At 36.6% G+C, this 13852-nt stretch overlaps 1 long non-coding RNA gene across 1 annotated transcript in view; it reads left to right on the forward strand.

Annotated features, from left to right (window-relative positions):
- Positions 1-13852, forward strand: part of LOC135319909 (uncharacterized) — a 51183-nt gene that overhangs the window by 13153 nt on the left and 24178 nt on the right. The gene's annotated exons all lie outside the window — the stretch shown is intronic.

Genomic DNA, 13852 nt, shown 5'->3' on the forward strand with positions numbered 1-13852 from the left:
TCTGGATTTTCTGAGACTTCTGCAGCTCCTGTCTAGTCTTGGGAAGAAAAAGCAAAAGCTACGTAGCACTCTTTTTATGTGAAGTAGAAAAACAAGTTCTCTTCAAAGAACAAATTTTATTTCATAAATTCTTTTAACTTCAAGGCACCATGAAGCAGAGGTAGACACTGGGCAAAATAAGAGGTGGGGTCTAAGGGAGAGATTAATTGTTTTAGACAAAATGGCCCAGCCCAACTGTAAGTTGACATTGTAGCTTTGTGTTACAACTGTTTTATCTTGACCCTGCCTGTGTACCCTGAGTCATGGTGACAAACAAGTGGCTCATTACATTACAATTGTTTTACGACCATTTATGTTTGCCCTTTCGGTGCTTGAGGCTGTGGTCCATCGCTACAGTATATTGTGCTGAAAGGGTATCATTAACCATTTTTCTTTTATTTTAAAAGACTGGCCAGATGAAGTGTCTATGAAAGTATAAGAAAGAGTTAAAGATTTAAAGAGTTCAAGATTATTAAAACCAAATGTTCAGAAAAGGAGTTTCTCGGTGAATGTCAGCCTCTGCGGCTCTGTAATGCTTTTATATTCTAGTAGACATTGACATTTACCAATAAGACAATATATATCTTGATCCACAAAATCCATGGATTATACCCATGTAGGACTTCTTTAGTGGCGTTTAAATATACTAATTTGTATAATGGCTCCATATGCCAACATTGAATGCTTTTTAACTTCATAAAAATCAGACGGTATTGCAATGATCTTGACAATCAAGAGTTTAAAAAAAAACCAGAAAAATTGATAAGGATATTGTAGAATGAGCATAGCAGTTAGTTATTCTTAGTTCTTCAAAGAACTTAATGAATCTTATCTTCAATCTAATGCCAGAATTGTGATCCTAGCCTACTTCAGGTCTCGTTATTAGGCCTGAATATACAGCTTTGATTTGTCATCATCTTTTTTTTTCTCACTCTGGGGTTTTCTCTCTCTTTAAGAAGTAACCCTGAGACCCCACATTTCTGGCTCAGCTTTTCCTTCCTATAATCCATTACTCAGTTTAGAATACAGCTTCAGTCTTTTGAAGAGAATGAATATAGTTGTTGAAGATAAAATAGTTTCAACAATCCAGTAATGGTTTTTGCACTATAAGTGACCCAAGTTTTTATATATTTATGTTGTCCTCCATGATATTGGTTGTTGATAGTTCAGAGTCATGAAAAAAGAAGGGAAGGGGGATAAAAGTAAATGAGGGCACACAGAAGGAAAGAAAGGAGGGAAATGAGGAGGAAAGAAGCAAAGTAAAGGAAAGAAGGAAGGAGAGAGTGAGGGAGGGAGGTGAACAGAGCCGACTTTTCAGTGTTTCTTCCCGTACTGACGATAGTCCAGACAAATCAATTGAATTTCCACACCAAACCAAATTTGAACAAATGTTCAGATCTGTAGAATCAAAATAAAACATGTATAAAAATAGCCACAAGTTGTTTTATTGAATGTAAGAGGATTTTTGTTCTAAATCCTAAAGGTAAAATGTTGCTACAGTTTTTCAAAACAACATTATAATTTTAAAATATCATGCAAAGGGAAAATAAACACAATTTCTTATTGCCTCCAGGATAATCTGGGTAGCAAGCCACACAAAAATTTTTAGTGTGTTTTGTGCTGACTTAGAAAACATTCTCAATATCTGGGTCTTACAAAATTGTGCTAAGTTTGCAAGTCCATAGCAGATCAAGAGTAAGAACTGTCTTAGGACATTTGTTGGTTTTTCTTTAGTTTATATGTAGCCAGCTGGTTTCTGACCTCTTTGTGTAAATATCCAGCTTTTCACATAATCAGACTTCATGTTACCTTGTTATGACATCATCCTGGACAGACTTTGATCCCTTACTAACTTTTCCAAACCGTACACATTGACTTAAGTAACAATAAGAAGATTGCTACTTATCCACTAAATACTACTGCTGGCTATGTAAAAAAAATGTATATATATGTATGTATTATTGAACTTTCAAAAATATATCTCTAATGAAATATACATTTAAGTTCCCTTTTCCCACAATTGTTACCAGTTAATATTTTAGTTCAACCGATATTTTTAAAGCAGGTGAATTGAAATGTAGGATTCAAAAACCCTGTCACATATTCTTTTTCTCCATGGATAGTTGAAAGTAAAGGTTAAGCTGTATCCTTTGGTGATCCAGGAGCCAGGGTATAAAACACAATGATCTTGTAAATTATTTAAAAAATGGCTTGTTTAAGTGTCTAATCAAGACAAATGACACAAGGCAGCTGTAAAAAGAATTCCCACTAGCCATTGAACCATAAGCAGTGGTGTCATTTTTCACTTTTAGCCAAGTATCAAAATCAATTTAAAGTAACACCAGATCTTTAGAGTTATAATTAAACATCCTAAATTCTGCTTCAGAGGATATTATTTTAACTAATTTTTTTAAGTTAAAAATACATTAAAACATTCTGATTTCTACAGAATTTGGATGGCTGTTAAATATGAATCATTTTTCTGTGGGCCCATGGTGTCCCCAACACCTAGAACAGTGCCTGGTACATAGTAAGTGTTCAAAAAATATTTTTGAAGGACAGAATATGAATAATATGCTAACTCCTGGAGATTTGGATACTAAAAATGTTTGCACGCATACAAAAGACAAATGTACAGAATTAATAGACACATAATAGTAATGGATGTTTATTGACCACTTTTTACGTGACAGGTATGATACTAAGTGCTCTACGTGCGTTCTCTTAAATGATCAAAAAAGCCTTGTATAAACTAGTGGTTAGGCTGTCTCACATGAAAAACTGGCTTAGAAAATAGTAATAATGTGTTCAAAGCTAACAGCTAATAAATGGAACCTAAGTTAAAATTCATGCCGTCCTGGCTCTAGAGCATACATATATTTTTTTTAATAGGTAGGTACCACTCTCCACATACTGTGGTTTCCTGATGACTTTATGTTCTCTAGGATCAGTCATAGACCATAGCTACAAAGAAAAGAAAAACTACATTTTACTACCTCTAGAAGAATTAAGGCTCTCATGAAGCATTAAGTTTTATATCAACAGATTAAATGTTTCCATTATTATAGTATGTAGAAATTTTTAAATCGATCAATCATATTGTGCTTTTCTTCATAGTACGTAGGAATGTATCCTATGAATACACTTGCACAAATGGGAAAAGAAATAGGTATAAGGATTTAATGGTTGCATTTTTTTCATGGTAACAGAAAACTGACAACAGCTTTAATGCAACTGAGTAGAAGTATGGTTAAGCAAATTAGGAATGTGTAGTGGATGGCCACACAGTTATAAAAAGATTGGCAAATGAAATTCTAAATTTGAAAAAGAAAATAGCAAACAGCACATGGGAACCACAGACTTGGAGTCAAGTGGATCTTGTTCAATCCCAGCTCATGCCCACTTACCAGATGTGTGACCCTAAGCAATGACCTAACCTTTGTAGGCCTCATTTCCCTCATCTGTAAAATGTGGACGCTAATAGTACCTACCATATGGAGTTGTAAATGGTGTTGGTGAAGGTGTGGGTGGCAGACTTTAAATGCTGGTTCAGCCTATATTTTTCTGCTTGGTGTCACAATATTGTAAGTGTCTGGATTTGCATCACTAGCTAATTACTCATGGCAGGGGTAAGGAAAGATGGCTAAATTGCTAGCCAGAGTTACAACATTTCCAAATTCCTTTTTTGAAAAACTGTTTCTGATAGAAATTTTAAATTTTATTAACTGTTTGTTACTTACCAGTCCAAGTGCTTCTTTGTATGGCGTATTCAGTGGACCTCCAGTCAGATTCTTTTTTTGAACATTTGAAATGTTCATCAAATACTTTTTTCAAGGAAAAAAGAGATGTCTGATAATGCTATTTTTCTGCTTTTAAATCATTAATACTGTTAATCATATGTCAGTAAACAAAAGGAGAGAGGCAAATATTTTAGGCACAACAAGATCAACTCTCTGCATCTTAAACTCCGTTCTCAGTTGTACCGCTTTGCCTGTCAATGTACAGGGAAAACATCCATAGTTTGACCATAGAGTTGTCGACTGGCTTCAGGAGAAAAATAAATCTGCTAAACAAGCCAACTTTCTGAGCCAATCTTATTATTAGAAGCACAATGAACTCATTAATCTTACTCAGAGTTTTACCTTTTGTCATTATGTTTTTTGTTTATTTTCCTTCCTAAAGAAAAACATGTTTTCAATTCTGAATCCAAATGCTTGGTCATCTCCTCCCTTAGGACAAGCGAGTAGGCGTCTATAGAAGTAAAGCAAAGCTTCAAAGGAACTTCCTACATTCACTTCAACCTCAAAATAGGAAAATTAAAATTACTGTGTTTTCCAAAGTTGACTATTTTACTTCCCTGTGGTTCACACTAAAAAACTGGGAGCTAAATAGGAGGTGAAATTGAAAGCTTGTGAGGCAAAGGCTGCTTGAACCCTGAGGCCTTGCTGTAGGCAGTTTCTCTTAGGATAAAGTCCACATACTTGAACAGGGTGTTCACAGCTATTCCTGATGGGTCCTGCTACATTCTCCACTTTATTCTGGCTTCTGACTTCATATTTTGTCTTTGCTGAACACACTTCATTTCTTCACATGCTAACAGGTCTTTCCAAGTGCAGTTCCTATTGCCTGGAACTGTTTGCACCCTTACCTGTTCTGGGTGACTTCTCTTCTTAACTCCTCCTTCTGACTCTTTCTTTATCCTTCAGCCAAGATGTCACTTCCTTGGTGAAGTCTGTTGAGCTGCTGACTGGTTAAGGTAGCTCTTCAGTGTGCTTCCATGGTTCTGAATAGTTTTTCTGTCTCCACACAGTTATCACAGTATATCGTAGTCTTTCTTGTTCACTGATGAGCTCTCAGGTCTTAGCACAGAGTGCTGAGCCCAAGGGAGGAGTTTATCGGGTAAACAAATAAATACTGAATTTTCTAGGAGCATATAAAATATGCCTCTCCTCCACACATGCAAGAGAAACATGACAGGTTGCTGTTGAAAAGCAGAATTCCTGTGTAAACTATCGAATCACACAACAGCATGTATGAATTTTAATTGCATTTTGTTAAATGAAAGAAGCTATACGTAAAAGACTGCATGCAGTGTGATTCCATTTATATGTCATTCTGGAAAAAGATCAGCCACCTCCAGGGGTTCTGGGTGGAGGGATGGGGAAATTGACTACAGAGTGGCAGCCCAGGGAAATTTAGGGTCATAGAGTTGGTCGGAATGGCACTGTGGGGTTGGATACATGACTCTCTGCATTTGTCAAAAATCGTAGTCCTTTACAACGTGCAACCTGTGTGCAAGTGTAAGAAAAATTAACCAGGATGTCGAGAGAACCCTGGATGGGATGCAGAGTGTGACAAATGAATCTAACTGTATTATGAATGTATAAAATAACTTCATTGAAGCATGTGGGGAAGAAAGAAGCTGACCTAAGTAATGTTGGAAAGCAGAGTTTTGACTGAAACTGTAAGATTAGATGTAAAAGGAACTGTACATGAAGACTGTGCTCTAGTTGGTAAATTTCTTTCTCATAGGGTGTAGTTTCACAATTCTTAGTACATGTATATTATTAGGGTCAAACAAATGAGTAAATACTTAGTGATACTGAGAGCCTGGTTTCTCACTGTCAGAGAAGTTAAAAGTAAAAAAGGAGTGAATGCTGGAATGAAAACTGCCATGCTGAGTTAGAGTCAGAGAGATCAGAATGAACTCATGTTTATTTAAAGATAGATATTTGCATGTATACAGAGATAAAAATAATTATATAACATGTATTTTTATATGTGTATTATATATCTACATACAGATACACAAATGCATATATGTGTGTGTGTGATACATTTATTTGTCCTGACCCTTTCTGCTGAAAGGGCCTAGAAGTAGTGGCATCCCAGCTGAAACAAGCTCATTCTCTCCTTTAAGGAACTAGGTCTCCTTGGAGAAATTTTGATTCTAGGAACGTGGTGGGAAAAAATACAAGATGAATAGCGTGTCTTATTGTACCAGAAGGTAAGGAAGTAATAATAATTTTTAAAAACTAAGATACAGGCTTGTCAAAAAAATATGAGACAACCTGAAAGCTGCCAGTAGCCAAAGCTGTAACAATTTAAGCTACAAAATACATAGCAATTGTATTGGATTCTAAGTCAAGGAATGAAATAGAGATCTGTATATCCACACAGATACAAAGAAATTACTACATAAATAAACAAATAAGTAGACGGGAGAGATAGGACAAATACTCCTTATGGAAGAATTCCAATTAATACATGTAGAAGGAATTAAGGAAAGAGAAAATCACTAATAGAACACCACGGTACCATGCACTGCAGGCAGGATTTAGTGACAAACGCTAAAATTAGTGGGTAGAAACACCTAAGGATGTTTGTCTAGTTTCAGAGTATCTCCTTCAAAATGTTTATTAATTACTGTAGTCCATAAATTCAAGAAGATGGAATTTAATATCCTCCCCTTGCGTGTGGGCTGAAATTGGTGACTTACTCCTAAAAAATAGAATATAGAAGGAGAAAAATAGTCCACTTTGCATTCGAGAAACCTGGCAGACACCAAGTTAACCAGCAGATCATAGTTAACATCACCAGTGATGAGACCAATCAAAACCCTCTGCCTCTTGATGTGGTGTATTGAGAAGCCACATCACTTCTGTGGGTTTCTACCCCCAAATCTATAACAGTCTAATCATGAGAAAACACTAGACAAATCCAAACCAAGGGTCATATTACAAAATACCTGACCACAAATGTGTCACAGCCACAAATGTGTCACAGCCATGAGAGACCGACAGATTGAAGGATACTGAGAAGACAGGACAAGTGAGTGTAGTGTGGTATCATGAATTGTGTCCTGAAACAGAAGAAGGCATTGGTAGAAAAATTAAGGCAACCTGAATGAGGTTAGTTAATAGTATTTGCACCAATGTTGGTTTTTACTTTTGATAAAGTGCCTTTGTTGTGTGAGGTGTTAATTTTTGAGGAAGCTGGCTGCAGGGTCTATGGGAGCTCCCTGTACTGTTTTTGCAACTCTTTTATAAATCTAAGATTATTCAAAGGAGTTAAAAAATGAAGGAAAAAAAAAAAAAAAAGGATGCCAGATTGTTCATTGATTTGCTGCGATCATAGGATTATCAGGCTCTACGCACACACCAGAAGCAATGTCCCAAACAATTTAGTGAATTTGACTTCCCCAGTATATTGCTGTCTCTGCTGCTTGAACTGCCAACACCGCTGGCACTGATTTAGTCACAGGGAGCCCTGGTCACTGCTACCCTGGAGATGGGCTCTTATTTCAATAGTCACTGACTCTAGAAAGAATTCCCTGAAGCTCCTGCTTTGTATCAGTAGCCTTCTATTCAAAATATGGAGTATGTATGTGATTAGTGGATGTCAGGTCTTATGCCTATGTCTTGCTTTAGAGAAATTGGGAAGGTGAGTGTCCGGCCTTTTTTCAATTTCTCTGATGGGAGGAGATCCTGAATATATGAATGGAGTTCAGGTCCTTGGCAGCCAAGAATATTGAAAAAATACCTGCTATATTTTGTGACTGTAATATTGGTACAGTTAGAACATTCAAACTAATTTAAAAGAAGTCTTAGAGCAGTTCAATTCAGCATGTCTGTATATAACAGAAAACTAGATAGAAACACAAGGTAGAAAGACAGCTTTGTTTAAGCTTTGAAGGATATGCATTTTGATTTAACTTTATTTCCTGGTATTCACTCTCTTACAATTCATTATTTTTCTTTATTGTCAATCCTGCCTCTTCACAAAAAATAGAAAGAAAGAAAGAAAGAAAGAGAGAAAGAGAGAAAGAGAGAAAGAGAGAGAGAGAGAAAGAAAGAAAGAAAGAAAGAAAGAAAGAAAGAAAGAAAGAAAGAAAGAAAGAAAGAAAGAAAGAAAGAGAAAGAGAGAGAGAGAGAGAAAAGAAAGAAAATACAAACAAAAAGCATTGCACTGTTTGTTTCCAAGTAAAAATATTTCTTCCTCTCTCATTGAAGACAATTTGTTGTCACGGAAGTTCTTAATTTTGAAATACACATCACTTGTGAATTGCTAATAAAATGCTTTAATGATTTAATGTACAAAACAAATGAAATAGATATTTATTCGTACTCAAGCCTTAAAAATAAAGTGAGCATCTATGCTTTCTTTCTTTTCTTTTCTTTTTTTTTCCCCCTTCTGTGAGCAATGAACTCAATGCAGACAGAGTGTGGGCAAGTCTGAGCAATTATCATCATCTAATATCAACAAGTTTCCTTTTGTTGTTACCATGTAACTTCGGTCACATTCATGGTCTCTGCTTCTACCCCATCTGTTCTCTTTTTAAACTTATGTACAGTTAACTGTCTTTTGAAATGGAGAGAAATGGAACTGATATACTCTGGCCAATAATTACTTTTTAACCTTCATAAGAGAGTCTGGCTGCCACCACGATAAAGTGTCCAATGAAAGAGAAAGGGCAATGATGTCCTTTTAAGCATTAATCATTACCTGTTGCCAGGGATTTGGGGGGGAAAAAAAACATTAAGAATGTCTTAACGTGTGAAAATTCATTATAAAATCCCCCTCTCAACCAAAATCTTGGCCCATGATGGAGTGCCCTGTTCCTTACAACCATGCTAGGAAGAGTGGTCTTGAACTTGCCATTGTAACTTAGCCATACTGAAAGATATGCCAAAGACTGGGTAGGCTTGAGCAACAGAAAGCTGAACTCTGATCCATGCCTTGTACAAGGGCCCTTTCAGCTGCGGGAAGAAGGCAGACACATCCATCTGGACCCAGGCCTCAGCTCCAAGTTATTATTGCCTATGAGTGTTTAGGCCAATTCTAATTTAGACGTTTTCTTTTTTTCTTAAGTCTGAAAGTAAAACCAAAAGAAGATTCTTCCTTCTGACAATGTGAGAACCTAGAAAAGTGAACTCAAAGAATAGAATTGTAATAAAGAAAAGCTTCATTACTGCTTCCCAGCATCCCTAGACATGGAGAGAAAGGAGAGAGAAGGTCCCAATCCTAGAAAAGACATAAGAGTTATAAGGCTTAATATTCCAAGCAAGAGGGAGATAGTGACCCATGTATTGTGATAAAAATGCTAACAATAACAACAGCTAAAATTGATTGAGCATATACCATATGCCAGACATTCTTTTAAATGCTTTATATTGATTGCTTTGTTTAATCCTCAAAACTACTCTATATTATAGATACTATTATTATAATGACTTCACAGAGAAGAAAGAGGACCACAGAGATTTTAACCAAATTGCCAAGTGATACAGCTTCTAAGAGGTGAAGGCAGGATTTGAACTCAGGTGGTTTACCCAGACTCCACCATGTGAGTCTTTAAGGAGTCCCAAGTCCATCTGATTAGTTGAGAGGAGGGCAACAGGCCCCTCAGTAGGTTCCAGAAGATTTAGTGGAGAGAGAACCAATCTGACTACAGGTTCTGCTGGACCAGAGTGGTTGCTGGGATCAGTCATGACTCTGAACAAGATCAGCCAGGCCTTTGCACATGAGGCTACATGTGCAAAAGACACACATTTTCCCAATTCATGACACTAAATACCAACCATAATTTTTATTTAAAACATAACATTTGCACCAGTGTTCATACTCCAGAACTGTTTTAATTAGGATGAGTCATGTTAGCTGCTGTAAAAGTCTTAGTGACCTAACAAAGTCAAAGTTTATTTCTCGCTCTTATCACTCTGATGCAGGTTGTCAGACCCACCCACTTGATCAGGGACCTAATTTGCCTCCTTCTTCAACACAAGATTGCCTAGTATTTTACAGCAGGTGGATGAGGAAAGAGAAAGAGAATGGAAGATCCCAAGAGAGGTTGGTGGAGACCAGCCACATGGCTTCTACCCACTTTTCCATTGATCAGAATGTCAAGAGGCTTAGAAATGTGGTTTAGTGTTAGTCTCAGGTAGAAGAGGAAGGTGGTGTGTATCTACAGGAACTGGCCACCTCTGTTACAAAAACTCTAACTGATTTCACCACTGTATTTATGTGATAGGTCTTACAGGAGTCAACTAATCTAGGAGATAATCTGGGACCAAAGGAAGAAAGTCTCATTACAAAGCAGCTAGGAGGATCTGTAGTGCACACCTGTCTTCTGACCAACCTTCTTTGTTATGTTCTCTTGCTTGCTTGTGGGATCAGCTTGTGAACCTGGTTTGTGGCTTTAAATTGGCTTACTCATCAAGCTCGTGTTAATCCCTTAAATTCTGTCAGTGAACTATCTCACCACAGTTTTCTCTACCAGTAAGGTACTCATGATTATAATTGAGAGTGTGTCTGGTTGTCTCCCCAGAATTGTCTTTGAGTGAATTTCTATTAACTACACAATTACTTCTTATTTTGATTTTACTAAAAATAGAATGACTAACTTCTTAAAAGGTATATTTTATCACTAACTGTATAAAATACCAAGACATGACAATATAAGATATTCTGAAGTTATAATTTTTAATCTTTGTGTTGAGTGATATGGGCTACATCCAAGCCTTCAGAAAAATTCTCTGAAATTAAGAAACCATGAATATGTTAGGAGAGCTACACGACTCAATGGATGGCTCATTCCATCAAAGCACTTAGCATTTCTTATTGTATTTGCTTGGGAAAGTGTCAACCTTGCTTTAGTGAGAAAAGAACTTAGCTGATCTCCAATGATTACAGGAGGGAGTAAAGGTTCAAGAGCTTAGGCTCTGGTGGACAGACTTCTTAAGTTTTGTTAGGTGTGTGTTTTGGGGCAAGTCACAACCTTTCCATGCCTCAGTCTCCTAAACTATAAAACAGAAGAATAATACTTACATCATTGGATTGATGTAAGAATTAAATAAATTCAGTATCGATATGTGAAAACAGAGTAGTGCTTGGCACATATTAAGTAATCAATAAATATTAGCCACAATCATCATCAGTATTATTATTATTGTTATTATTATTACCTCTCCCAATCAAGAAAGAAATTTTGCATTTTTAAATAAAACTTTATTTTTGTTTTGAGATAGTTGAAATCCATAGTGTTAGACTGTGGTCTGGAAGAAACACTGCAATGAGGATTAGTTGTTAATACACCCAATAGTCAAAAGTCAACCAGCTTGAGCCCTCATTCCCAACCATAGTTTATTTATTCACTCCATAGTTATTGCATTACTACAGTGTGTCAATGTTGTAGCTCCACCCCTTACAAGCTGTGTGCCCTGGAGCAACTTTCTTTACCTCTCTGAGCTTGATTTTCTTCATCTGAGAAATGAAAGAGTAATATCTACTTTTATCTCTGTTGTAGATAGTAAATTAAGTTAGAAACTTGGTGAAGCACTGGCATAGTGTCTGGCCTATAATAAGCACTCAATAAATAAATTGTTATTGTTATAAAAATAAATAGGAAAAGGTCTTTGTCCTGAGTCATGGTTCTTTCATACAGTTTTTCAAACTGCAAATCTTGATTCACTGATAGATGGTAAAATCAATTTTTGGAGTAAAATCAACACTTTTAAAAGCCGGCGCTACTTCAAAAAGTAGACTAGGCTACAATAGAATAGTATACATGAAAGGAAGAGATTAAAATAGGACAATACAGATAAGAGTGCATCACATGTACTGAAGACATTCATTTTACCTATAAAATGCCTACATGTATATAAGTATTGATTGTGTATAAAACATATTTCTTACTATGGGTTACAGTCAAGAAACTTTGAAAGCTTTTTAGCATGTAAGAGTTGGCACCTTTAGTTGCCCAGGAGTCAGAAGATTGTGTTTGTTATGAAGCTAGTTCGAAGAAATATCTTTACCAGCATATGGCAGAAATAGCACATATATAATATTTAAATCAGTCAGTATCGAGCTTTCTTGGTTTAGTGGAGAAGATTAAAACCATTACCTAAAAATGAAATATCAGGATCACTGATAAATTGCATTTTTATATGGTACTTCTGCTCACTGTCATTCTGTAAAATAAAAAAGTCATTTATAATGGAGATAAGTCATATGGATGTATGGGACTTTTGAAACATTCTGCATTAAACCTGCCTCCTCAGAGCTGAGGGCAAATCCAGCAGTTCTCCGTTGTTTCTAGTGTGTTCAGCCACATAGACTAAAGGGAAGAGAGCTGTCACCAATCGCCTGAAATACTAGGTGAATAATTGCCATCTTCTCAGGAGAGCCCTTTGCCCTCAGAGCCTTCAGTTCCAGATCACCCGTCTTTAGAGTTTCTTGGGCACAGAGGCCTCCTGTCTCTTTTTCAAATTAAGGGCACTCAACAGAGCTGCCACACTGGGCACTAATGAATTCTCTGAGACTAATCTACACAGTAATGAGAACTGGAATCTGTCACTCACTCTCCCAGGAGGTAAGAGTTCATACGCTGTTACATCACCCCATTCAAATAACCGATTAGCTGTGTGGCTTGGCCGCTCCTATTCATTAAGAAGGTGCGACCAAAGAGACATATATTTGAACAAATGATGAGAGTTAATTTGAGTTATTCACCATTTTGTTTTTATGGCTGAGCGCACACTTGCTGTAAGTAAATGTAAGCATTTTACACAGATCATCCGTACCTTAGGGAAGTATCAACACAATTATGACTTTTCACCAATTAGTGGAAAACAGGTTAGATGAGAATCTGCATCCCATTCAGAATGTGTGGGGAGCTTTATACCCCATCCCCTGCATTTTTGTCTCTAGGAAATATTTATGTTTTTGCAAGAGGCTTTTATCATAGGCGTAATATATTCTGTCATGAGACCACTGATAATCATTCTGATAGCTAACCACTCTGGTCCAGCAGAACCTGTTGGGGAGGGTAAATTTAGATGGAGTAATAGGGAGTTGGTGCAATTTTTAATCACAAATTCATCAAATTGTATAAATATTTCTCTGCCTTTTTTTTTTTTTAAGTCAATGTAGTATCTCAGTTAGAGCACGGGCTTCGACCTTATATGGAGGCTACTTAAGTCCTGGCTCTTTCTTTTGGTGGTTGTGTAATTTTAGAGAAAGCCATTTAGCTTTTTTATCCTCATTTACTTCATCTGTAGAATTAGAGTAAAATAATAACTATCCTATACCTGAGGTCATTAAGAGGATTAAATGTATTTAAACAGTGCTTGGCCCACAGTAAGTACTGAATAGTATCTATTATTATTATCATTATCCAGTCTTCTTCCTCTAAAGAAAAAAATCAAAAAGAAATTATTTTTAAGTTACTTTAAAATTTTTTTTCTTTTGATGCAGTTGTCAGAAAACTGCAACTATAGAGTGTAGCTTAGAAAATACTGAAAAGCAACATCAATGCTGTAGTGAGCTTGGTGGCCCCATCAGTTGCCCTGCTGGTCCATCCTCCAGCATCTTTCTCTGAAGAAGAGTATTTCTTCCATGCAGTGCTATGGCTCTACCAGTTATTATGTGTGATTTATGAGCAAGCTTCTTTAACTCTCCAAGCTTCATGTTCTTCTTCTTTGAAAAGGGGATAATAATACCTCTATTGTGTTGTCTTGAAGATCAAATCAAATTAAATAAACTTTGTAAAACATCTGTCAGTGTGTCTAGCAGTTGTAAGTGTTCAATAGCCTGCAATCATCATGATTATTTGTACTCATGTTGCCACTGACTTATCATTTGTAAGAACAGTTCTGACTTCCTAGCAGTTGTATAGGTGTAGGCTCTCCCCTCTCCACCCTTGTCTCATCTGTCTCGTGTCCTCAAAGGCCCCCAGTCCCAGGAGGCTGCCTGGAAGGGCACTGGTTATAGAACAGAGCTTTTCAAACTAGACCATGTCATACTTAAATAGAAT

The sequence above is a fragment of the Camelus dromedarius genome, chromosome 3, assembly GCF_036321535.1.
Source record: "Camelus dromedarius isolate mCamDro1 chromosome 3, mCamDro1.pat, whole genome shotgun sequence".
NCBI lineage: Eukaryota > Metazoa > Chordata > Mammalia > Artiodactyla > Camelidae > Camelus > Camelus dromedarius.